The sequence below is a fragment of the Vipera berus genome (genome assembly GCF_964194415.1).
Source record: "Vipera berus genome assembly, chromosome: 1".
Lineage (NCBI taxonomy): Eukaryota > Metazoa > Chordata > Lepidosauria > Squamata > Viperidae > Vipera > Vipera berus.
Window position 1 is genome coordinate 40,875,741 of NC_138202.1, and position 27,188 is coordinate 40,902,928.

The 27,188-nt window shown below is 40.3% G+C and overlaps 1 protein-coding gene and 1 long non-coding RNA gene across 3 annotated transcripts in view; one reads left to right on the forward strand and one right to left on the reverse strand.

Moving 5' to 3' along the window:
* Positions 1 to 6,962: 6,962 nt before the first annotated feature.
* LOC308662093 lies at positions 6,963 to 10,457 on the reverse strand. Its single transcript, XR_014025098.1, has 3 exons — positions 10,363 to 10,457; positions 8,781 to 8,920; positions 6,963 to 8,173 (listed from the first exon to the last, which is right to left on the reverse strand). It is a non-coding gene; the product is annotated as an uncharacterized lncRNA (long non-coding RNA).
* A 650-nt stretch (positions 10,458 to 11,107) lies between these two features.
* Positions 11,108 to 27,188, forward strand: part of SYNE3 (spectrin repeat containing nuclear envelope family member 3) — a 104,237-nt gene continuing 88,156 nt past the window's right edge. The window contains exon 1 of one of the 2 annotated variants that reach the window (XM_081329122.1): positions 11,108 to 13,776. The gene's annotated coding sequence lies outside the window, so the exon portion shown is untranslated. The remainder of the gene's footprint in view (positions 13,777 to 27,188) is intronic. The other variant, XM_081329123.1, reaches the window with a different exon arrangement.

A 27,188-nucleotide genomic window follows, 5' to 3' on the forward strand; every position in this document is an offset into this window, starting at 1 on the left:
TGCATTGACCCCTAGAGTTTTTCAGCTACACTTGAATACATAAACAAGTGGAGTAAATAGTTAGAAATATATTAAATTTGAGCCTATAATCATTCTATAGACAACCAAAGTAATACTGACAGGAGAGTCGTAATACATAGCAGGAACAAGGGCTATTTAATCTCATGAGCCAATCTAAATGTAAGTAGAGTGGAACTTTGAGCTGTACTCTTCTAATAAGGCAAATAAATCAATTCTGAGAAACCAATTACCATATAGCTATATAACCACAGGGATGATAATCTGAGTTCCCAGCAAGTAAACCCCTGGGATTTGATTTTAGGATGTCTAAGGAGAGGTCACTGAGCATAAATGAAACTGACTACATCAGCAAAGCTGGAAACCATCTAAATGATACCAACACCTACCAAATAATCCACAATGATCCAACAAAACAGCTAGAAAACAAAAGACACCCTAAGAAAAATGGAAAAAGGAAAATAGCTAACAACACCAGAGAGAAAGCACATGCAACCAGAAGTTTCCTCCACATCCAGGATCTATGGACTCCCCAAAATACACAAGAACAGGATCCCCTTACACCCAATTGTGGCTCTACCTGGAACACCTATGTACAAATTAGCAAAAAGCCTGCAGAGGAAACTCAGACATCTGGTCAACCCACTTAACCTGACACACAGCACTCAAACAATAACACACCACACAGCCAACCACCACACAAAAACTAACCCTACCATACAAAAAAGGGTGTCGGAAATGACAGCCAGAAACTTCTAGGAATACACAAACCCACAGCCACACTCTGCCAGGAATTCTCCAGAATCAAAAACAAGATACAGAAGGATGAAAGAAACAATGTAATCTACAAAATCAACTGTAACAATTACAACTAATTCTATGTGGGACAAACATCACGTCAATTAAAAAACAGGATCCATGAATACCAGCAGGCAGTCAAATACCATGATCCCAAATCCTTAATCGATGCCCACACTTACAGCAAACAGCACCAGTTTGATCGGAGCAACACAAGCTAATCTTTATACTTCAGCTAATGGTGAGAAATAGTGGGACCTGTAGTTGAGCAACGTCTAGACCAGAGGTGGGGAACTATGGCTCTTTTATAACTTGTGGACTTCAACTCCCAGAATTCATGAGCCAGCCATGATGTCCACAAATCATAAAAGGGCCCTAGTTCCCCACCCCTGATCTAGACAATAAAACTAGGGCATTCCTAGTTTATACAATAATAATGTCAGTTGATGTTGACAGTGATGGTGACTCACTCTGCACTACAAAATCCCGACACAAAACTTTGACTATCTTATGCAGGACAGCAGAGGCAATGAAGTGAAGGACAGCAGGGCGATCTGGGGGAGGGGGCAGAGTGCCAGCTGGCAGGTGTGGTTGAGGTCAAGGTGTAAGTGGCAGTGGCAGTGGAGGGCCAAACAGAGGGCATCACAGAGGTGGAGGGCAGGACAGTCAAAAGGGCAGAGATGGGGAGGAGATAGATGGGAGAGGGGAACTGAGGCACACCCTGCAGTTGTAAATGTGTGCAAGCTGCCAAGCACCCAAATTTGGTCAGGTAGCCGGGGAACACTGTGACAATCATAAATTTGAAAAGTGGGCATGTACCAATCATTCAGTGTTATCATAACTATGAATGGTCACTGAATGAATAAATGATCGTTAAATAAGAACTACCTATAATATGAAACAGACATCTTGTGTTAACATCTCCCTTCTCTAAGAGATACCAATGGATTTGATAACCGGTATTAGCTTTCCTAAGGGACGCGGTGGCTCAGTGGGTTAGGATGCTGAGCTTGTCGATCAGAAGGTCAGCAGTTTGGCGGGTCGAATCCCGAGTGCTGCGTAGCAGAGTGAGCGCCTGTTACTTGTCCCAGCTTCTGCCAACCTAGCAGTTCGAAAGCACGTAAAAATGCAAGTAGAAAAATAGGGACCACTACGGTGGGAAGGTAACAGCGTTCCGTGCGCCTTTGGCATCTAGTCATGCTGGCCACATGACCACGGAGACGTCCTCGGACAAGCGCTGGCTCTTCGGCTTTGAAACGGAGATGAGCACCGGCCCCTAGAGTTGGAAATGACTAGCATGCATGTGCGGGGGAACCTTTACCTTTACCTTTATTAGCTTTCCTGGCTTTTTTCCTTTGTTGTTGTTGTTAGCTGCGAAGTCATGTCTGAACCATCACAACCCCATGGACAACGTTCCTCCAGGCCTTCCTGTCCTCTACCATCTTCTGGAGTCCATTTAAGCTCATGCCTATTGCTTCAGTGACTCCATCCACCCACCTCATTCTCTCGTTTCTAGCTCAGCCCTGGTGCATTTGAAAACAACAATAAAGCTTACAACAGCAGTTCTGTGCTGCTTATGAGCAGTCTGTTTTTCCATCTTATCTACCAGCATTTCAAGTTTTTCATAGGGAGGGTAGCATGACGTCCATTTATTTTCAATCAAAAGAGTACTGTGACCATTTTGGGGACACCGTGATGCAGAGGCTTAATGATGCTGAATGTGCTGAGCAATTTTCCAGCACTCTGGTGGTTCGAGTCCAGAGCGAGCTCCCATCACTTGTCCCTAGCTCCTGCTGACCTAGCAGCTCGAAAGCATTGTTTGTGACTAGACAGATAGGTACTGCCATGTCAGTGATGTGAAACTTCTGACTGCATTCTGCATGGGAAGGTGGAATCGGTGCTGGATCTGGCCTGGATGCAACTGGCAGAGAAGCAGTGAAGGAAAGTCCCAGGTGACCAATTTCCTCTGAGAACGCTGCAGGCCAGACAGGGTGAAGCTAGTGCAACAAATGGACTAGCGACTGTCAGCTGCCAGGACTTCTACTGTGGGCATAACATTGTAGTCTCCCTGGCCTTGTATGCCATATAATAAACAAACAAACAAACAAAATAAATAAAATAAATAAATAAGAAAGACCTTTTTGCATACATACATATTATATTTGTGTTATTATACAAATCAGACTCAGGCAGTATACAGTTTAATAAATGAATTTATGAAGACCTAATTGTGGTCCAGCAGACCTCTATATGAGTATGTATACTTTACTTTTCATCACATAACGTCTGGCAACAATTGAGGCTAGGAGATGCTAGCAGGCACCTGGCTCAACAACAGTGACTATGAGGCTGATCTAGGTGTCCTTGTGGATCACTGCTTAAGTATGGGCCAGCAGCTGCCAAAACGCCAACACAGGGGATAGCATCAAGATCACAGGAAGTGATAGTATTGCTCTATCCTGCACTAGCAAGTTCACATTTGGAATATTGCATCCTGTTCTGGTCACCAAAGATGCTGAGGCCCTAGAAAGAGTTCAGAGAAGAGCAACAAAGATGATAAAGGGTCTGGAGGCTAAATCATACAATGAACAGTTAAGGGAACTAGGTATGTTTAGCCTAATGGAGACATGATGGCAGTCTTCCAATACTTGGAGAGCTGTCACAGGGAAAAGGGTGTCAGTTTATTCTCGTAGCACCTGAGGACAGGACAAGAAGCAATGGATGGAAGTTCATCAGTGGGAGGTTCAGTCTGGAAATAAGGAGGAATTATGACTGTGAGAACAATTAATCAATGGAACAGCTTGACTCCCAGAGTTGTCGGTGCTCCATTGCTGTAGATTTTCAAGAAAAGATTGGATGATCATTTGTCAGGAGAGTGTAAGGATTCCTGTCTTGGGCTGGGAGTTGGACTAGAAGACTTCCAAGAGCTTTGCCAGCCCTATAATTCAATGATTCTTTGCTGCCATTTAAGGATCTCCAGCCTTTTCAGCCCAAATATACAGTAGTAGTCCTAATCATATTATTGTAGACAAATATTGGAGTACAACAGCTTGAATCCTTCAGGTCCTTCGCTCTGATCAGGCCTTTAGCAGAGCAGAAAATGGACGCAAGCCTGCTAACAATAGAGACAGACCTTTAAATTCCAAAAGAACAAATAAAGCCTATTAAGGAAGTTATCAGCTCTAACACAAAGCTGCCTCTCAGCAATTTCTCTCCTCATGGTAGGGTAAAGAAGATGAAAGATGCAACTTTATCCTTCTAACAAGAAGACAAGTGAAGGGGAAATCTAAAAATATCAGTTTTCTAATGAGGGAAAGAAGAAAAACAAAATTCCTGGCTTGTATCTCTACTCTTGTAGTTCCTACTGGATAAAAGATGGAAAGAGTTGATGTTTCTTGAGCTGCAGTTCCAACAGTGTTAGTTTTCTGGTGTGTGTGTGGGCTTTTCTTAACAGTTGTGCAAGGCAGACTTAAGGTTTATTTTGGAGAAAATGCCTATGGAGTTTTTCTTCATTGAGACATGTTTTCATTTTCTGGGTTGCCATTGAAACTTGTTTTTGTAGAAGATAGAGCAATTGACTTCTGCATAGATTTGGCATTGCTTTGGTAGTATAGTGCTAAAAATAGTCCAGAGGAAAACACACTGTTCCCTATTCAAATGCACGCAACACAGCTTCTCCAGGGCAATAACCAGGCATGCATTTTTCAGCTTAATAGCACCATCTACTGTTGCTCACCAGCCATTATGATTTTTAAAAAAATAAGATTACTGTACAATGAAAAACATAAACATTTGAATGTGTGTGTTCCTTTGTACAAAGATACAAACACTATAACCCTGCTTTGTAATATGGAAGTAAAATATGTGTGTGTCAGGAAAAACATAAACGTAATAATGGATATGGACAAGATTGAGCAGGTATGGAATAGAACAATAGAAATATGAGTGGCCTGTAGAAAAGAGGTGTTTTGAATAGCCTATTCAGAAGGAATTGAATGAAGACTCGTGCAACAAATATATGAAGGAAGAGTGAAAGAGGGCACAGGAAGAAAAAAACCAAAAAATACATTTTTGGATGGAGTTCACATGACCCTCAAAAGAGTCAACTGAGAAGCTTAATTACAGAGGGCAGTGTCTGAATTTCAGTCTGGATCTGGTATAAGCAAACTTGATTTGCAAGGGTAGAAAAGAATGGAAAGGTATATGTGAATGGTATGATCCAATTAGACTCCCTTTTATCTTATCTCCAATTTTTATATGCTTGCTACTTCCTATCCTTTTTCAGCACTGCCATAATGTTGCTTATTCCAAAATAAATTAGCATGCTAGGGATGGATATGTATCTACAATATGTATCCATATAGCACTAGCACTTAAACTTATATACAGCTTCATAGTGTTTTACAGCCCTCTCTAAGCAGTTTACAGTCAGGATATTGCCCCCAGCAATCTGGGTCCTCATTTTACCGACCTTGGAAGGATGGAAGATGAGTCAACCTTGAGCTGGTGAGTTTTGAACAGCCAAACAGCAGTCAGCAGAATTAGCCTGCAATACTGCAGTCTAATCACTGCGCCGCCACAGCTTAATTTTATAGTTAGTAGCACAGGATTATTTCATACATTTCTGGGAACAAAACACTTCTTTTTCAGTTCAGAAATAAGAATCTTAAGTAGAGATGCTTCTGAAAGGCTGCCTGTCCTCATGGCAGGAAACCTGGAAGCTTCACCACAACCTTGAGAGAACATCTGAACTAGTGTGTCTGTCATCTCAGTACATTCCTAATCCTAAGAAGCAACATCACATAAGCAATGAGTACGTGATTAAATTTGCAGAATAATTATGCACATAACCTCACAATGAGGTTGTTGCAATTCCCATTTATTTTGGAATGAATTGAAATATAATGTCAAGATTCCAACTAATGAACCCAACCGCCGATGAGATGATCCAATCTCTTTATGTAAAACTTTATTGAGTACATCATTTCGGCACAATTGAAAGCAAAACCAGGTCTGATTATTTCCTGCACAAACTGCTATAATTAAAACATACAATTCTCCCTCCCCCTATTAGTGCATATCACCTTGTCCAACCAAGTGTCAAAAGTTTGTTATGAGAAAGTGTCTCTGTGGGTTGGTAAACACCTGCTGAAACATCCTTGGTTCACATGGTTGGATTTCTTGTTGTTTGCATTCTATTTTCCCCCTCCCCTCCCCCCTAGGGCGTTGGCAAGCTAAGAAGCAGTAAGGGTGGAAACATGTGCAGGCACTTCAAACTTGACACATAAAGTTTGACCAGGGGTCCTTAAACTTTTGCATTCAGTTGTACAATGTCTTCTGTGCATTCCTCTTCACTTGGTGATAATCAGCTAATTTGTACATACAGGGTTTTGCAGCCATTGTTATTTTCTTCTAGACAATCAGAATATGTTTGAAGGCAGATACAGTAGAGTGCATTTGCTCTTCCCTTAAATAAAGTTCTATAATAAATCTACATTAAAACATAAATTACAGAGGGACTAGGTTGATGGCTCCCGACCTTTGCTCTTTCCGCCGTGACCTGAAGACTTGGCTATTTGAACTTGCCGGCCTGGACTGAGGGACTGGGATTTTAGATTTTAAATTTTAAATTTTACATTTTAGAACGGGTTTTATTGTTTAGGGCTACTTGGTTTAATTTATTTTAATTTTTGTATATTATGTGTTGTATATAGTGTTTTAATTGCCCTGTACACCGCCCCGAGTCCTTCGGGAGAGGGGTGGTATATAAATCCAAATAGTAAATAAATAAATAAATAAATTATATAGGATGCATTCCTTCAAAATACTAATCCATAAACAGTTATTTATAAAGCACCGTGCCTGGATTTGCATTATATGCTATGCTTTTCTTTAACAGCAAATTGATACACTCTGCTGGCACCCTGTTCACAAGAACAAAATGTGATAGTGATGGCAATAAATAAAACTCTTTTCCTGCTCTCTTGAAAAGTCATGTTTAGAGCTGATGCTTTACATTATTACAGTGACAAGATTGATCTGGTTATTGACTAAAATAAACTGATAGTTACAAAAAAGGATAAATAGTTATCAAAAGTAAATAAGATGCAAGACTGAAAATAATCGATTTCTGCAATTACTTTAGTTCTAAAATTTTATTATTTTAATATGAAAAAAACCAAGTTGTACAAACTTGAAAATGAATTAATAGGTTATGCAGCATCAAAATTACAAGAGAAAAGGAGCAAAAATAACCGTTTTCATAAATCCTAGCACAGGGATGAGAAAACAGTCATGTATGCTTTGACCCTAAGAAAACAATCTTTTTTTCTGAATGTAGCCAATTATGTTTTATTCAAAAAATGATAGTTAGGCAACCTTTATTTTACTGTAACAAATGAACCTAGGATTGCTGCCTAGGTACCTCATGTAAACTATCAGAGTAATGATATATGATATGAACAAATGAATTAATAGCAGTCTTCCAGTTTGGGGGGGGCTGTCACAGAGAAGAGGGAGTCAACTTATTCTCCAAAGCATCTGAGGGCAGGATAAGAAGTAACCGGTGGAAGATCATTAAAGAGAAGTCCAACCTAAAACTGGGAGAAGAAATTTCCTGACAGTGGGAACAATTAATCAGGGGAAAGATCTGCCTCCAGAAGTTGTGAGTGCTTTATCACTGGAGGTTTTGAAGAGGAGACTGGACAGCCACTTGTCTGGAATAGTATAGGATCCCCTGCCATGGGCAGGAAGTTGAAGACCTCCAAGGTCCCTTCCAACCCTTTCCATTTCAAGAAAAACTCTTTCAATGAGAGAGTGCGCTCGGGGGAAAGCTCCTCCTTGGATGCTTCGCAGAGTTTCTGTAACTTCTCCCAGTATCTTTCATGACGTTGATGGAGCGCATTCCACTTCTCCATCAGGCTCGACCACACGACTTCAGTTGGCTTTCTTTGTTGCCTCAGGTCATAGGGTTTCTGAGATGTTTTTGGCCTCGCTGAAACATGGACATCAGGTTCTGCGCACATCTCAGGGTTGGTTGGTTGGACCAGTTCTTCAAGGTTGGCTGGCTGGACCAGCTCTTTTATGATGGAGGAAGGGAAGAAGAACACAATGCTAAATAGATAACTTGATGTTGTTGATGTGGCCGCCAGGGGATGCTGCAATCCAGGACAATTAGAACATCCATAAGACAGCAATTCTTCGAGTCCTGTCTTCTTATGGAGAGAGAGGAACAGAATGAAGAAATTGTTTGGCTGTTGAATTCTAGGAATTAGAAGCTTTGGGAACACTTCTATACAGCTATTTGTTCTTTTATGTTTTTGTTTACAGTTTCCAATAACACTTGATAGCGACTCCTCTGCATAATATACAGACAAAACAAAGCATCATAAAATGTAAACATAAACCTAAAAGCATGGGAAAACGGCATCAGAATTAAATCAACAAAAAACAGTGTTGAAGGTCTAAAGTATGCTAAGACACATTCTATAAAATTTGTATAATGTTTATAATTATTATGTTTTTCCCCATTGTCAAGCCTTGAGCATCTAAAATCTAAACCTTAGAATTTTAGAATTCATTCTTGCAATGTATTTGCACAGATCCTGTTTTCCTCAGTGAATAAGAGTTTTGCCAGATTAACAATATGTCTTGGTTTTACTTTAAGTCTAATTATAGTAGTACATAGCATTTGAATGCCTCAACATCCTACATGCAAATCCCACATTAATTTTTAAATCTTAGTTTATCTTGGCTGATCTTTCCAAGATTTCCTTCCTCCCTCCCTCCCTCCCTCCCTCCCTCCCTCCCTTCCTTCCTTCCTTCCTTCCTTCCTTCACTAAAATAAACATAGTTATTAACAAAATAATATAATCAAAATAACAAGAATCTCTGCAAAAAGAAGACACAAAAAATAAAAGGCTTGGAAAAATATTTCAAAAACAAACATGCCTAAGAATTTTTACCAGTTTTCTCAAAAGGTCCTCTTGCTTGTTCCTGTACCGCAAAATACTAATTCAGATACTGACAAGCCTCATCATTTCCATCCAATCCAGCATCTGAAAATAGGATGCTGTACTTCTGGCAGCTGTTGCTTCATAAGTATCTGTTACAAGCAATTATGACATCTTAACATTATCATAGAAATGAAGTTACTTCAGTAAACAATAGGCATTTTGGTAACCAGTCTCATTCTGGGACTAGCTTCATTGCAATAGTTAATAAAAATATTAACCAACTTCTATTAATTCCTTGTGTGTGAGTGCCTGTGAATATATTACCTTAACCTTTATCATTACTAGTGAATTTTCCTCATCCTTTTCAGTTTTAGATTTGAAGTTGTAGGCTGAATTCCCACCTATTCTGCAGAAGGGAGAGTGTGAGTAAGAGAGAACAAGAGGAAGGAAGAGTGAAGGGAGTGAAGAAGGGACAGAATGTCTTGTTGGTGTAAAGTCTTGTTAAACCTATAAAAGCTATATCTGAAGATGGATTAAAACATAATAAAAAGTGTCTGTTTTAAAGACTACTGTCCTGTTCCTAAAAATTACATTGTACCCAAACAACTCTTACATTTGTCTGCCAGCTATTGTTCAGTCATTTTTACCACTCTCTTGGGCGTCTTATCACAGGAAATGCATGAAATTGTTCCAGAGAAGCCTGCCAGTGGAAGATGAGAACACATCCACCAGCAGACCCACAAAGATATAACAAATAATGCAAAATATACTGCAGTTTTTCATTCTTCCCTTAATTGTAAACCTAAGGCATGAAATCTGGTGAGGCTCTAAATAATTGGTTTATTTGTTTGTTTTGTTTTTGTTCTGTCTCATGTATCATTTCACTTATAATGGTCAGTAGGTTGAATAATGAAACCAGTCTCTGAATTTCAGGAACTTCCTTAGATGACTAGCTCACTGTCTCTCAGCATACCTTGCAACCCTATGGTTAAATTAAAATTAGCTTGGGACACTTGAAACACACAGCAGGATCAAACTTGAATTTAGCATTGCCACTGTTTGCTTCTTTAAAGAATATTGGTTATGGAATTATGTGTTGAAGAGCAATGGAGTACTTTATTTATGTGTAACTATCAAACTATTTAAGGGACAGGCAGCTGCTACACGGGATTAAAATTGGCTGATAGTAGACAGAGGGGAGTCCTATGGAACGCCTGACGGTATGTGTCCTTTAATGCTTGTGACACATTTCCCTTGGACAGTGTTTCTCAATTTTGGCAACTTTAAAATGCATGGACTTCAACTCCCAGAACTGAAGTGGCTGAGGAATTCTGGGAGTTGAAGTCCATATATCTTAAAGTTGCCAAGTTTGGGAAACACAGCCCTAGAGCAGGGGCTCCCAACCTTGGCAACTTTAAGATTTGTGGACTTCAACTCCCAGCTATGCTGCCTGGGGAATTCTGGGAGTCCACAGGTCTTAAAGTTGCCAAGGTTAGAGACCCCTGCCCTAGAATCTGCATCTCATGTTTATCTCCCATTGGGTAAATTAGATGCTATTTTACTCCCTCTCGTTGAAAGAAATGGGACTTACAGTGCCAAAACTTCCTTTTAACAATTTCTTTTCTTGAGCTGTCTCCTTTTACAAATTCCTTGGAATTGCTTCATCCAATCTTCTTTATCATACAATGGTAGAAACAGCAGAGGGAACAGCAATAGAGATAATTTGTTTATATCACAGACAGTGTGCATTTTCTTTCGACCATTGATGAGGCAAAAACCTAAATACCAAAATCATTTTTCAAAATGATCACGAAGAGCTTAAACACAACAAAAGTATGGGGTAGCCCAATGTTGAGAAGCCTACCGAAGCATTATTTGAAAACTTTATTGTGGGCTAGGATGCATATAACTGGGGTTTTACATCAACAGTCACACACGTTAAAAATTAACTGTATTACTTTAATTGTATAGAATGCTGGGAATATATAACTTTAGTTGCTCCTCTCCTAAGATTCTGGAAAAGTGGGGGCTTATTAAATTCACTGAATTAAATTCATTGCTTCCTTAATCACACCTTCAATCAGACTGAAGCTAGATGAAAAAAACCAAAAAGAATCTCTTCGCAAATATCCTTTCTTCTTGTTCACTCCATCAGGAGAGAAAGAATAAACGTGGATCATGAAAACATTGAAAATTTAATTTGAATAATTGATTTGACAGTACAGTGTTTCCTACATGAGGGAACCAAGGTGCAGTCTTATGGTATATATACCTGTGCATTTCAGCCAGATAGTATTTTGATTCAGAGATGGGAATCCAAAATACCTTCAGAAAAAGATGCTTTGGTGCATGAGTGCATCTGCAACTGTCAGCAACTCTTGAACCAAATGCATCTTTTCCAGGAATTGCACTGCAGCTGCAGAGAGCGGTTGTACAATCCTAGGCATAAATGCAGCTGTTTTAAGTAGTTGTCAGTAGGTGCCAGCTAGACAAAACTCCCCATATGGTCTGAAACACTTTTAAATTCAGACCATCATTCTTTCATACTTTTTAGCAGACATGAATAGAATTGCAGTATATTCTATACATTTACCCTAATTTTCTTCCCTTGTAATTGCTATGGGCTGCCTTAGGAAGGAATTGTACTTCCATAAGGTTGTTGAAAAGTGTGAACACACTCTTAAATAGTTTAGCACATAAGCTAAGTTATCCAGAACTGCAGAGACCATTTATTACTCACTACTGATACTGTATAATAAACATGAACCTTTTTTTAAAAAAAATGATTTCATTACTTGGCACAATAACAAAAAGAAACTACACACAAAATTATAAAACAAGAAAACAAAATAACACTTGGAAAAAAGAAACAATACATAGGGCACATGAATTCATGTTCATAAATTGTGATGATATCTCACTGTAAAATCCATAGCTCAACTATGTTAATAAGAAATTCGTTTCTGTGCTGTTAATGATATCAATATTGTAAAGCATTGAGTAGCTGGGGCCATATGCTTAACCTTCAACCAATGCCAAAGAAGCATTTTTGCTAAAAGCAGAGAACAGAGAATCTATTTTCCTTCAGCAGATGACAATGTCTACATGACAGAGATATCACTTAAAATGATATGGATCTCTGGGAATATTACATCTTTCAGTTGATACTGTATAGAAACATAGAAAATTTATGGCAAAAAAGACCTAGTGATCCATTGAGTCTGTCCTTTGAGTTGGTTTCTCTTTTTGTTTTCTTTTTAGCTTATATATTATTTTTAATTATTATTTTTATGTTTTATTTTTATTTAACTTTAATTTATTGTCAGATGATGGACATATGTTTATCCCAACCATGTTTAAACTCAGTTACTGATGATTGACCAACTACCTCTGCTGGAAGTTGGTTCCAAGCTTCTACTATTCTTTCTATGAATATAAATAAATCTGGAATTTTAATAACACTATTAGATATAAGTCACATAGTGCTGCTTTTGCCATAGTTTTATGAAGTTTAATTTCTTTTGATAAAACTGTACTAATGGTTTGCAAATATTCTTCTTAGGCAAAGCTATAAAAATGTTGACTTGTAAAAAGTTATTGACAAATAAAAACTTCTTAGAAAGTGAAAGGTTCTGTCACTATTCCTTAGTGCTTTTATTATTTGAATACGAAATCAATAAATATTTCATAGTATCCTTTTGGGAGGGGGCGGGCGGGCGGGTGCCTTCCAGTCAGCATTGACTCCTGGTGACTGGACAATTCCATGCAGTTTTCTTGGCAAGATTTGGGGGAACCCTGGCCTCTCTGCGGAGAGAGGGGGATGTGCCCAAGGTCACCCCTTTGGCTTTCATCGGACTAGTCCCTGGTTTCTATCTCGATGCCTTAGTTACTACTTCCAAGATACGAATTAGCTTTTAACTGAATTCCTGCAAATATGGCAAAGTTTGAGTCTTTCTCACGTTTCCTGCAAAGAGTTTCTCTCTTAGAGCAACAGCAGCCACACCAAACCGATCCCCGCCCCCCCCCACAAGCTTTTGGAGAGTTAGACTGGATCTTGAACGCCACGCTTTCTGCCACTATTCCGAGTGGCCGTCTCCCTTTTCATCACACAGAGTTCTTTATGTGGTCATCGCGTGCCTGGGCACCTTCGGCCCGCTGGCAGCAATAGGTTTCCAAGGGCGCGGCGAGTCCTCCCTTAACAAAGCCTTCGGCCGGCGTTGTCAGGCCAAGTGGGAAAAGGCGCTGACGCGACCCAAAAGCTGACAAGTCCGCACCTCCTCCTCTCCGGGCTTCCTTTGCTCCGGCAAACTCGATCTCGCCCAGAGCAACGGACCGGAGCGAGAGTCGGAAACGGCGTCGCTGCCTCGGCGGAGACGGAGAGCCCGCGGCCGCGAGGAAATGCCGGAAGGCGTCCGAGACCCGCTCAGATGACAGTAAACAAAATCTGAATTGGGGAAAAGAGGCCGGGACGAATTTAGCACGGCTGCGCCCGCCGCGGCCTCGAAAAGCTTGGCCGTTGCGTAAGCGGAGTTCGGTCGCTAAACGGGCCCCGATTCGGTTACATAAGCGCCCCGCCTGCAAGCGCTGTTTCTCGCCTGCCCAGGCGCGGCGGCGGGGGGGGGGCGCGGGGGTGCGGCGAGTGTCAACGAGAGAGTGGAGGAAGCCCGCCCGCCTCCGAAAACCGCAACTAGCGGATCTCAGCCCGGGGCGCGCAAAGCGGCGACTGCGATCCATCCTCTCTCCCTTCTCGGGTGCCGGCCCGCCCTTCCCCTCCCCGGGAATCGTTTCTGCGCAGCGCTCTGCGGCGAAAAGATGAGTCAAGCGGCCCTTCGCCAGCAGCAGCAGCAGCAGGAAGAGGGCGAGAGACGGGGAAGGCCGAGAGGGAGGAGTCGCTGCCAGCGCCATTGATTCAAACGCGCCGCAGCTCCGGGTCCTGGAGCCCTCCAGCTGCAAGGGCGGTCGGTCGCGGCAGCAGACGGGCTCTTTGGAGGCGATTCTCGGGGAGGTGAGCGGAACTCCAGCTCCCGGAGGGCTTGGGCTTGGGAGGGGGGGGGGTTTGAGGATGAGGTGGGAGCGGGTGCCTCAGTGCCGACTCGCCGGCTTGTAGGTCACTTTCGCTTTGGATGTCACTTGCAGCTGCCAATCTGCTAATCCAGGGGTCTTCAAACTTGGCCCTTTTATGACTTGTGGACTTCAACTCCCAGAATTCCTCAGCCAGCTTTGCTGGCTGAGGAATTCTGGGAGTTGAAGTCCACAAGTCATAAAAGGGCCAAGTTTGAAGACCCCGGTGCTAATCTCTCTCTCTCCTCCCCCCCCCCAGCTCCGGTGAGTGATGGGCTGCTTTCACTGGCGGAGAGGAGCAAAGTTTGCTTCCTTTCGCAGGGTCCGTCACCAGCGGGCAGAGGAATGTCGCCCGGGGAAGCGCGAGTGGGGGTCTGGGGCTGAAATGTCAGGGGAAGGCAAGAGACTCCGGAGTAGGGGCCCGGGCCAACTGCCTCCTTGCCAGCCTTTTACTTTTCAAACTGTCCAGTTCCAGCAATACCTCGTATTCCTGCTTGGTAATCTGGAAAAGTTATTTTATGTAGAAGTTACTTTATGGATACATACTGCTACCGTTGTAATGTAGTTGTCTTGACTTTGCCGCTTTCCTTTCTCTCTTTATTTGCTGACATAACTACTATGTCCTCAAAACGCCTCGCGTGCCGTGATGTCGGTGGGCTGTTTGTTTTCCCTGAAATAAATACCAGGGTGTTTGAATTGGCTCGGTTCTTTGGTAGAGGAAGAGCTGGCCGCGGGGGCTATTCACGACACACACACACACACCCCTTCCAAGATGAGGGTTGTACTAGAAGAATTAAAATTATTCAAGGTTGACTCAGCCTTCCATCCTTCCGAGGTAGGTAAAATGAGGACCCAGATTGTTGGGGGCAATAAGCTGACTTTGTAAAAATGCCGCTTGGGGGGGCCCCCCCGAAAGCCCTAATAAGCAGATATATACATAGAATGAAGGCTATTGCTAAGCACATTGTGCTTTAGATTGTAAGCCGCCCTGAGTCTTCGGAGAAGGGCGGAATATAAATGGGATTAAAAAAAATCATCAATATGCCTGTTTGACAATCGCTGTGTTGTCGTGTGACTGCGCAGTTAGACTGCAGACTTGTCAGGCGGTGCGTGGTGAACAGGCACGTGGAGGAAGCTGGAGAGAGGTTTGAAGAACCAGATGTGTAGCTGCCCGCCCGTGTTGGCTTCACAAAATGGGTGTGCCTAAAATAAGAAAAGAAGAACTTGGCTTTACTAAGCGCCTATAATAAGGGAAAACACCGTCTGCGGGATAGGAGGAGTGCTAGTGTAAAACAGAAGTGTGGGTGGGTTGTGCAACTGCGTCCTTGTGCTATTTACAGTATATTGTAACTTTGTTGACTTGATTGATAGAGGCCTAGCTGATACTGTATCTTTTACTGAATGCATATCTAAGAGTTGGGCTGGCATTTTGGGAAAAAGACATTTTTGGTCAATCCTCTGAGAAAGTTTTTACCTCAGCCTATAAAGTGTTGTTTTTTTTCTCATTTAGGCCAGGGCATTTCAGGAGCATCCTTGGATTCAGATGTAATCTTATTATAACTTTGCTTACTTTTTTTTTTTAAAAAAGCACAAAGCTGGTGTAATGTAATTCAGTTTTAATTCACATCAGAAGAGAACTTTGGAAGAATCCCTCTTTCTAGAGCAAAGAGCTCTCAATGTTCCCCCCAAAAAATGTTTGGCAACATTTTTCCTCCCAGTTCACTTTTTACAATAAGGTGGAATGTTTTGAGACTGTCATCAGTCCTTGGCATGTTCTGTAAAAAAAACAACAAGAAAAAACACAAGATCAGATGCTGTAAGTTATAAACCTGACATCCTTTAAGTGTATTTATATCTCCCAAACTTTCTTCACTTGTGGGACCACTGATGGTAATAAATGTGAGCATAATTGAACACATTTGCAGTGCACCAGTTGGGGAAAGCTGCTTGACATTATCCAAGGCTACTGTCTCTAAAAAGGGACGTGGTGGCTCAGTGGGTTAGGATGGTGAGCTTGTCAATCAGAAGGTCGGCAGTTTGGCGGGTTGAATCCTGAGTGCCGCGTAACAGAGTGAGCGCCTGTTACTCGTCCCAGCTTCTGCCAACCTAGCAGTTCGAAAGCACGTAAAAATGCAAGTAGAAAAATAGGGACCACTACGGTGGGAAGGTAACAGCGTTCCGTGCACCTTTGGCATCTAGTCATGCCGGCCACATGACCACGGAGACGTCCTGGGACAAGCGCTGGCTCTTCGGCTTTGAAACGGAGATGAGCACCGGCCCCTAGAGTCAGAAACGACTAGCACGCATGTGCGGGGAAACCTTTACCTTTACCTTTTACTGTCTCTAACTCTGGGAGAGAGTCATCAATGGAGACTTTTGTGTTTTCTGAGTTTGGTTGTTTGTTTGCAGACATTTAATTTCAGTCAATATGATGTTATCTAGTTAGGTATGAAATATCTGACAGCAAACAACAAAGTTCAGAGAGCACCAAGATTCCCACAGTTCAACCCTGAGCTACATATATTCTTTTCTATTGGAGGGTCGAATATCCCTGCACATTTATGGCAGTGTAAGTGCAACTGATTGGTAAATTAAAAATCAATTAAAATTAGCAAAAGATTTGTTGGGCACACATTTGTGTTGGGCTGTTGCTTCCTGCATGGTTTATTATATTACTAATATGTGGTATAGTAGAGTAGTAAACTCAGAAAACCCAAGTTCAAGACCCCCTTGATTATGAAGATTTGCTGGGTTTGGGACCAATTGATTTTTCAATGTAATCCCATACACACTGTCTTATGTACCATAAAGAAAAGATAGGTAATGTATAAATAAACAAATAGGATGAGGGCTTCTGCTCTTTTTAAGACTAACCTTCAGTAGAACATAGTATGTGTCAACTCACCATCCAGGTTGGTTTTCAGTTGTCATAAGATTTACATTTTTTAAAAAACAAGTTTTATTGTTTTTTTCAGTTAAAATCTACATATTTAGAAAGCATCATGATGACTGGGTAATCAGAGATTCAGTAACAGAAGTTTCAGTACATAATTCAGGTTACATTATCAAAACATCCTTCTCAATTTCCCTTAACATTTCATACAACCAGTTTAAACTAATAAATTTCTAGAAATAGCATGGTCAGTTGAAAAATTTGTCAATTCAATTTCATTGAGATATATCTATGTCCTGTTATTAAAGTTTACCTAATTTTAATTTTAATTATATTATTCAAATTTAGCCTTTAACATCCCAAATAATATTCACAACCCAAATTTCCCTTTTTTTCATTACAGCAAAAACTATAGCATCTAACATATACACAGTGGCTGAGTAGCTATGTTCTACCTAATAAACATTGTCTGTTTCACATCCTAATACATCACACGTTACTGACAGGACCACAGCCTATGTTTATCAATCTAGAACTATTTATACACAACCAGATAATGTTTTAAATTTTAGCTAATTCTTAATTATTGAATAGAATAATCAAACGTCATTTAACATCAAATGTGGGATCTATAAACCAAATTTCCATTATGTCAGTGCACAAATTATAATGTCTAAAATAAGCCTAATAAGTACATAAACACATTCTAGTTCTATCTCATAAACATTTTCTATTTTAGATCCAGATAGATCACTGATTACTAAAAGGATAACCTTTAATGGTTCTCTAAGAACTCACTTTTCAAATCTAACCCGGGCTTTCTTTTTTTGCCAATCAGGTTTCCAGACCAAGGCCTTTGAATTGTCAGATAGGTCTCCCTTCACTCCAATACATATTATTTGAATCGAAGGAGGCCATCTAGCCATCAGTGGTCCACAAACACCGAACCATTTGTAATCATTATGTTGTTGACCTGTTAGTTCTAGTCTCTGTATTTGCTCTAAAAAGTTTGTCTTCAGTTCAGTCTGGATTCCTCTTCCGTCTGGGTTCATCTGCTTTAAATAGTCTTATCCAATTTTGTAATTAACGCTTGGCTATCCAGGCTTTCAGGAAACTGTCTTTGTTGATCTTTGTTGATCTTCCACATCCTCTATGTTAACATCACTTTCTTGCACATTAAATTTTCCCATAGTATGTTGTTGGTCGTTAAGGTTATTTGCCATAGTGGTAGTTCCTTGTACTTTTAAAGTTGTCGGTTCTTTGGATAGTTGTTGCTTATATTCCTCTGTCTCAATAGTAATATCTTCCAATTTTATTATATTCTGAAATGTAAATTCTTTAGTTGCAGTCTGGGTTTCAGTTTGTGACTTAAATCTGGAGATAGACATCTCAGTGACTCTGTAGATTGTTTCAAGTATGAGGCTATAATGAAGCAAGGTTTATGGCTGATCCTTCTCCATTTTGTAATAATTATAAATAGTCCTTGATGGAGGCTATTTTTCAAACAAAAATCAGTAGGAGTCTACCTCCACAAGTCTAAGCCAAATTCATTTCTAGCTGTTTCAGGTTTTTATCTTAATGCCAAGGTCAGTCCAAAATATGAGCAAGCTTGTTTGCCTATAGTATTCACTAGATATCCTCAGAGTACTTCAAAAGACAGTATCTTTTTATTTATTTCTCTTTTTTTGTCCCCTTTTTTAGACTAATAGGTAGAATAGTCCATTTCTGTAAATATAGGAACTTTGGGCCAAAAGTAGAAAGACAGTAAGTCCAATAAATCAGTATAATTTAGTAGAAGGCTGTTTTTTTTCTCTACCAATGTAGACAAAGGCCGCTCTTAAGGAGGGTGGGGAAAAAAATCCCTTCCCTCTCTCCTCGCAGGGGAGGAAGCAAATTCAAGAAGCTTTTGACAGGGAAAGTAGACAATTAGCAAAAAAAGAAGGCAATTCTCACCCAGTTTTCAAGTGCTTTCAAGTGCTTTGTTGTGCTTTTGGCTTTGGCAGGTAATGATGGGCCATGGGAGTGGCCGATGCTTTCTTCTTTGGTTCGGAGAGTAGCTCCAAGCCGAAGGAGGGCTGTCACCCTTCTACCGCCGACTGGAGAGACCTCTCCCCCATTCATCATCCCTCCAGGGCAACTTTCAACCCCTTTACAGGGGGCCCCCGATGAAGAAATCCAGGTGACACAAGGAGCGAATCCCTCGCACGTCTGGGAGCACTGAAATTCCGAAACCGGAAGCCAGATTTACATTTTTATAGCTGCAAAATACTGTGGTGTAGATATGAATTGTATGTATTTATACACTTATTTGCAAAGCCTATAGGCCACTATAATCTGCTGACTCCGAGAAGCAACTAAAACATTCATAATAATAAAAAGCAACCCATTCTCCAAACCAGTTCCAAGACAACCGTAATAAACCAGTCTTCCTGGCTTGATGGAAGAACCAGTTTTTCACCAGCTTCCTAAAAACCAGAAGGGAAAGCGCCAATCTTATTTCTCTGCCAGAAGGGCAAAAAAGGGGAAAGGTGTTCTTATGTGGTCCCCAAAGGCCAGAAGTCTCTAACTGAGGAGACATCTAATTAGCATGCTCTGTTACATTTTATCAGACAGGCAGATATTACATCAAAAAGGTAATTTCATAACTGAATTGTTCTGAACCATGAAGGGCTTTAAAGGTGACAACCAACACCTTGAATTCCATCCAAAAGCAACTGGCATCCAGTGCAGTTCTCCAAGTAAAAGTGTTACATGGGTGCCTCAAAGGGTACCCATCATTTCCTGACCTGAGGCATTCTGGACCAGCTTTCTAATGGCCAAGCTCCAGAATTTGCAGGTGCTCCTGCATCTAAGTAGTAACTTTGGACAGCCCTACTTCTGAGATCAGACAAGGGTCATGGTTCCAATAGATGAAACCCATCAAAAGAACTTCAAGGCAAAAATTCTTCCTTAAAGAATATTTTATTCAGGAAACAAAGTATTGGCACTACATAGTTGGACCCAAAAACTAAATTCCCTTCCCCCGATACAAAGTAACAAAGTGGAATTCCCACTCCCAATAAGCTGTCATAAATCACATTCTCCAATTAGCCTAAAACATGGGCTTTCTCCCCAGCTCCTCAGCCTGCCAAAACGATATCAGTTCCTCCTTGGGTTCCCACAAAGCAGCATTATTGTTTGTTTGTTTGTTTGTTTGTTTGTTTATTTATTTATTTATTTAGATTTATATACCGCCCTTTCCCGAAGGACTCAGGGCGGTTTACAGGGCACTTAAAAGAAAGTCAATACAAACGTTAAAACAAATTAAAAAAGATTAAATAAAACCCTGAGAAAATTAAAACCCAGTTAAAATTAAAATTAAAAAATTCTCAGCCTGGGCCAGAGAGCTCAAAGAGCCAGGTCTTCAGGTCCCGGCGGAATGAACGGAGGTTGGGGGCAGTCCTAAGCTCCGCAGGCAGCTGGTTCCACAGGGCAGGCGCACCCACTGAGAAGGCCCTACCCCTGGGTGTTACTAAGCTCAAGCATTTATCCCACCCCACCCACACTTCTGCACCTAATTTCTAAATACTAGAAAAAGCATGTTAAAAGCAAAGAGAAAATGGCTGCAATTTTCATCAGTTGTCAGAGCGGGAACATCCAATGTTTACAGCATTGACACCAAGCAAAACTGGGTGTTGTCCTACTGGGGCATATATGTAATTAATAGTAATATGATAGCCAGCTTGGCGTAGTTAAGGCATCAGGCTAGAAACCATGATATCATGAACTTTATTCCTGCTTTAGGAGCCTTGGTGGCACAGTGGTTAAATACAACATTGCAGGGAAACTCTGCCCACAGCCTGAAGTTCAGTCCTGATGGGACTAGAGATCGACTCATCCTTCATCCTTCTGAGGTTGGTAAAATGAGGACCAAGATTGTTGGGGGTAATATGCTGACATTCTAAACCACTCAGAGAATGCTGTAGAAGCACTATGGAGTGGTATATACTGTATGTCTAAATGCTATTGCTGTTGCTGTTCAGGCATGAAGCCAACTTGGTGATCTGGGGCAAGTCACTTTTTCTCAGCCCTAGGTAGGATGCAATGGCAAACCACTTCTGAAATCTTGCCAAGAAAACTGCAAAGACTTGTTCACAGTATCTGAGAATCTGATACGATTGAATGGAAGGAAAGAAAAAAAGTAATATGATGTATTAATCCCTCCAGCCAAAAGAAAAACACTGAAAAAGCAACAATAAGTTTCTGCAGGTCATCAGAAATCAGAAACACTGGTCTGGCACTGTTTTTTCACCTGAGTTGTAGCTTAAGAAGTTAAACCTGTTCTGTGTTCTAGTAATCAAGGTGATAAACGGTTTCAAGATGAGAGATTTATTAGAAATATTAACTCTATTGTGCATAATTTTTTTAAACAGCAACTCTCATTGCACAGGATAAAAAATTTTAACACCCAATTTTAAGAACCTTAAACTTCTTAAATTTAGTTCTTTGCTGTTTTACATTGGTTTTGCCTCCCTCTCTATCCCCTGTTGACCCGACTCTCTTGTAAATATTATTGCAACATTTTTGGTACTTTGAAATGCAGTATTACATATCACTGGAATTTACAATAGAACTAGAAGTTTACTGAAACATACTTTGTTGGCTTGTCTTTTATTCAGTGATTAATAAATATCTCTAAGGGGATAGCATGCATCTAACACATTAGTATAACTTTCTGGCTTTGTCTTCACATGTAATGCATTGATTATTAATCCATCAGGACTCTGGACTGGTCTTTATTTTGGTTCAAAAGAGTTAGCTTGCAAAAGAGTTTCTCTCTTGGGTATAATTAAAGCTGGGCACAAAATGCTTTTCACATTGTAGACATGTGTTGTTGGCACAGTTTTGCAGGGAATCCTGCCCACGTGATTTAACTGACTGTTGTTGGTATTCTCTGTATGCAAGGGGTAAACATTTGTTATTTTCAGAAAGGGAAGAGCTTCTGTGAGAAAAGCTGGGAACAAAATTGTATTTGATTGCCTAAAGGAATAAGAGTGGGTGGAACAAACTGTCATTGGCAAACTCCAAACCATGTATGCCAAACCTCCTTTGTTCTTTCCTTGCTTTTATGCCGTGTGAAAACAAGCAGCCTTTTTATAGCCATTAATTATGAGAACAGATGCCCTTCATTTTTCATGAACTTCTTGGTAACCTGAATTTATTCATGTAATTAAAGAAAGAAGATATGTATAAACCGAAGGATCTTGGCTACATTTTCTCCTGAAAATCTTTGGTTGTAGCCAAGAATTCCTTCAAATAGGCTACAGGGTGATCTGCAAGTGCTACAAAATGGAACAATTAATAAATACCAAACAAAGCATCATATTATACATAGTTAAATAATTTAATTCAAATAAGATTTAATTTTGGCTTTACCCACTTCCTTGTTATAGCCCCACCCAACTTTTGTTTGATTGGAAACTAAATAGTGGGCTGGATTCCAGGGCCATATGTTGCTGAATGTTATGAAGGAAAATTGCAACCTTCAAAAATGGTTCAGAGGAAGTATTTGAGATCTTGTACAAACAACCCCCCCCATTTGCTCCCCATTAAAACAGCCTCACTTTTTCTGTGCAAGGCTAAAATAATGTTGCCATTACTTTAAGAGTCAGCTTAATAAGTCATTTTCTTAAAGCAGCTGCAGCTTTTTTTTTCAAGATCTCCTGGAAACTTAAAAAAGGCTGAGCATTTTAATGAATAATACAGAGGTGCTGTACAGCCTTTTACTGGCAAAAAGAAGGAATGGCAAAATTTAATATCAGACAACTTCCAGCATTTCTACAGAAAGGAGATAAGAATGGGGTCAAAATGCAGTCTGTGAAGTTCAAGAAAAGATTCACAGATCGGGTTCTCTGGTACAGATTCCACCCAAAAGTTGGAGGGAGGAAGTTCCTAACAGAGCAGTTGAAAAGTAGAACAAGTTATCAAAAGTGGTGTGCTATCTCATTCGTTGGATGTGTATAAGCCAGGGATAGGCAACCTTGGCTCTTTTATGACTCATGGACTTCAACTCCCAGAATTCCTGAGCCAGGCTTTCATTTGGATTCCTTCACTGAGCAGGCAGGAGGTTGGACTGGATCATTTAAAAGTTTCTTTCCAGTTTTATGACACTATGATTTTGTGCTCAGATAGCCAATGATATTTGCTGCTAACCAAGAACTATCTCAAAAGTACTGGGAAAGTCCCTGATAATAACTCTTTGCAAAATTTACTTGCACATTTAGAAAATGTTTAGCTTTTCTTAGGAAAAGAGTCAAGTAAAAACATATCAATTACTTTTTGTTGTAATTTTCAAAGGTGCTTTCACTATATGTTTATCAGGCCATGTGGCTCTGGTCCTATCAGAAGCTCCCTATAGGTTCTGTCATCTGAATATTGCATCCTCCTCTATTGCCACCCATCTCCTCCCAATATTTGTTATACCTATTTGCTTGTTCGTCTTCTTGAATTGACACCAGCTCTCTGTGAGAGAAGAGACAAAGTGCATGCATATTACTGATCCTTTGTCCTCTTGCTGCTGATTAACTTAGAAGTGACAGAAGCATGAAGAAAAGGAGAGCGGCAGAAAGCTCTAAGGGTTGGTTTAGAATCTTTTTTTTAATTAGTTTTATTCAAGGGTTGGTTTAGAACAGGGGTCTTCAAACTTGGCCCTTTTATGACTTGTGGACTTCAACTCCCAGAATTGCTCAGCCAGGCACTCTTCAATCCTTGCTTGAAGAGCTAATCTAATCTAATTGGTGCTCAAAGAACTATTTCACTCCTCCCTGAACCAAATTTCAACAAGAAACTTCCTTTTCTTTTCATTGTCATTAGAAATTTCTTTAACTTACTCATCAAGACAAACTGTTCATAGAAAACAAATTCTCAAAACGAAATAAAATAGCCCCTCCCTGTTCTGACCTGGCAAGATAGTTGCTGTGGAGAAACATAGGAGGAAGTGTTATGTATGCTACCTTGGATTTCTAAAAGTGAAAAATGAATTATAAATAATGAATAAATAAACCTAGGCTTCTTTTCATTGGTCAATGAACCATTGATATTCATGCACGGAGATACAATTCTACACATAACTTTCTGAGATCTCTTACGGCTTGCCCTTTTTCATATCTCTTAAGTGTTCTTGCAAAGGCATGAGCTGAAAATAGAAGGAGCACCACTAACTCCCAAAATTGGAACCACAAAGCATGAAATATGACTAGCTAAAGACCTGATGGTGCACAATTTTATCAGTGCAACACTAACAATTTGGAGATCTTAATGCTAATTAGAGAACAAGTCTCTAATGCAGGAGATAGTCTTCAGGTTACTACTGGTGATAGGAACAGCAATTAAGAATATTAATTTTATGTATTTTATCTGTGTTTGTATTTATAAACCACCCATCTCCCTCAAAGAGGGTTCTGAGCAGTTGCTTGTCTAAGAGTATCAGTGGTAGCAATCTCCTTAAAGTTTGCTGATCACAATCATGTATTTGAGATGGGTGGCCTACAAACTGAATGAATGAATTGATCTTTGTCTACTTGTGCATAGGTAGTACACAGATTTGAAGTACATTGAGTTACTTATGAGTGATTGTAAATATTTTTTGTAGGTGGCTCCAACCAAGCAGGATGAGTGTATCATATTTCAGCAACCTGTGCTGGGGTTAATATAAAAAAGAGCAATATATTTTTAATGATGATGAATCAACATGTCAAAAAGTCATGAGATCTTTGAGATTCTTTAGAATCCTAATCTCTGCAGGACTATTAAGGTTGTAGAAAGTATGAAAAGATAAAAAAGTTAGATATTAGAGACCCAAAAAAGCAATGTTTAGTACTTGGAGAACAAGATGTATTAGGAGACCAAATTCCAACAAAAACTGCAGAAATTAAGGAATACAAAATGGCCTGTTATTAGGCTATTAAACAACAGCCTAATCAGGGAACACCCCCCCCCCAGAGAACACACACACACACACCAAAACTGACAGGGCAAGCTATTGTATATAAACAGATAGCAAACCCCATTGTCTTCTATCACTAAAGATGTTACCTAGCCAGGTAATGACATGTCTGCAAGAAAACAACCAAACTCAGAAAGCTTCAAGGACTCCACTGGCCCACCATTTTTTAAAATATAAATTTACTTTACACACAAAGTATAGATCAAAATACATATGTTCTAAATCCTTAAATAAAATAAACATATTTTTGTTAATAATACAAAAAGTGCAAAGAAATATGGGAGATTTTCAACGCAGTAAAGACATTCTTTACTACTTGCCCAAAAGTAGGCACTGGGAAATATTCCAAATAGATTTTGGGACAAGAATTCAACTCTACTCTTCAGCACTGGACAAGACAATTCTTCTTTCTGAGTAGGTCTTTGACTATCCAATACCTTCTGGACTTATTGAAATAGATTTACCATCATCTTATATTGAATGGAACTGACAAGAATTGCAGTTTTAAGACTTCTGGAAGGCTACAGACTGGAGAAACCTGACAGGTCAGCCTTACATAATTTCATTTAATTTAGATTAGATACTTTTCAATAAAATCTTTGTAGGTATAATGCTATTGAGACATTAAGTTTCATCCAAATGACAGGCTGTGCTTTGAGAAATCAGCTTTAAGCATAAACCTGACCTCTTCAGTATTCGTTGAAACCTATATTGAGACCAAAAAATTAAACTGCATTTTCCAAGGATGCCATCAGCCTGCATAAAAAGGAAGGTAGTGACTTGGGGGGGAAAATGAGCTATTGTCTAATAAGTAGCCTAGATGGGCACTTCTGGCTTATTTTATGTAATGGGAAAGTGTTTTTTTTTTCATTAGTGAATTTTGCAATACCATACTGATGTTTATGCCTATAGCAAATGTGGACTTTGATCACCTTGCTTCGCCCACATTCTGCAAAACTTCATGTTTAGATTTTAATTGCTTTCCATGGAAAAGGTGGTGTTTTCTACAGTACATGGAAATTTGATCCTGTTTTTCCCCTCAAGGAAATGATGCAGCTTTAATGAAGTACAGTTGAATTGGAATTAAGAGCCTTGGTGGAGCAGTGGGCTAATGCCTCCTTAAGTAACACCAGCTGCCTGCAATTAGTGCAGGTTCGAGTCCCACCAGGCTCAAGGTTGACTCAGCCTTCCATCCTTCCGAGGTAGGTAAAATGAGGACCCAGATTGTTGGGGGCAATTAAGCTGACTTTGTAATAATGCCGCTTGGGGGGGGGAAAGCCCTAATAAGCAGGCATATACATAGAATGAAGGCTATTGCTAAGCACGTTGGTTTGTGCTTAAATTGTAAGCCGCCCTGAGTCTTCGGAAAAGGGCGGGATATAAATGGGATTATATATATATATATATATATAAGGTCTCCTGCTTGAGCAGGGGTTTGGACTGGAAGACCTCCAAGGTCCCTTCCAGCGCAATTCTGATTGATTGATTGATGGATTGATTGATTAAATTCTTTTCAAACTAGGGTGAAGTAAGGGCAGTCCTCTCATATTCCCAAAATGCTATGTATAGATGTATGGATTTGAGCATCTGGCATTTGAAATTTTCTTTCTGGAAATGGGTGGTTCTTTAGGTTTGAGTTCTCTTATCTTCTCGTTTGTCTTGGAAGGGAACTAAAGCAAGCTGTTTATGCTTTGATCATCTGCGGGTGGGAGCTTGTTAGGACTTCACGCAACTCAAACTTTAAAACAGTTCCTTACTGTTGAACCTTAAGGATGTTACTGTAGATAAAGGAGCAGGTCATATAAGATCTTGCAGTGTTGAACAGGGCATACAATTAAATAACAAGGCAAAGAATATGGGGTGGTTTGGAATTAAGAAGCAATAGGACAGGGGTGTCAAACTCAATTTCATTGAGGGCCGCATCAGCATTGCAGTTGCCCTCAAGGGGCCGGGTGGGTATGGCCAGGGTGGGCGTGGCCTACTGGGTGGGCGTGGCTAGAGTGCATATGGCCTACTGGGTGGGCGTGGCCAGCTCTACATAATTTGCATCAAGGGTGCCTATGGGGTCCTGGGCAGGAGTGGGACAGATCTGAGGGTCTCTGGCAGAAGGAGGGTCTCTGGGCCAGGGCCAAGGCAGTGGGGGCCGTTCCCTCACTGTTTCCAGGATGGCTTTGCGGGCCACATGAAACCACTTTGCGGGCCGCATCCGGCCCCCGGGCCTTGTGTTTGACATGTCTGCAATAGGATATCCATCTGCTTGTATCAGAACCTCTTTCATTCAGCATCGTACCCTTCCACAAGGGTTCAGTGACAGAATGTTTTGTCTTCTCTCTTTATATTTCATGGAAGTTTCTTTTAATCTTTTGTAAGCCTCCAGGGAGATTAAAATATACATATATGGTTTTTTTTAATTTAATTTTATTTAGGAAAGCATAATTGTCTTATAACAATTTGTTAGCAATTCAAAGTAGTAACTCTC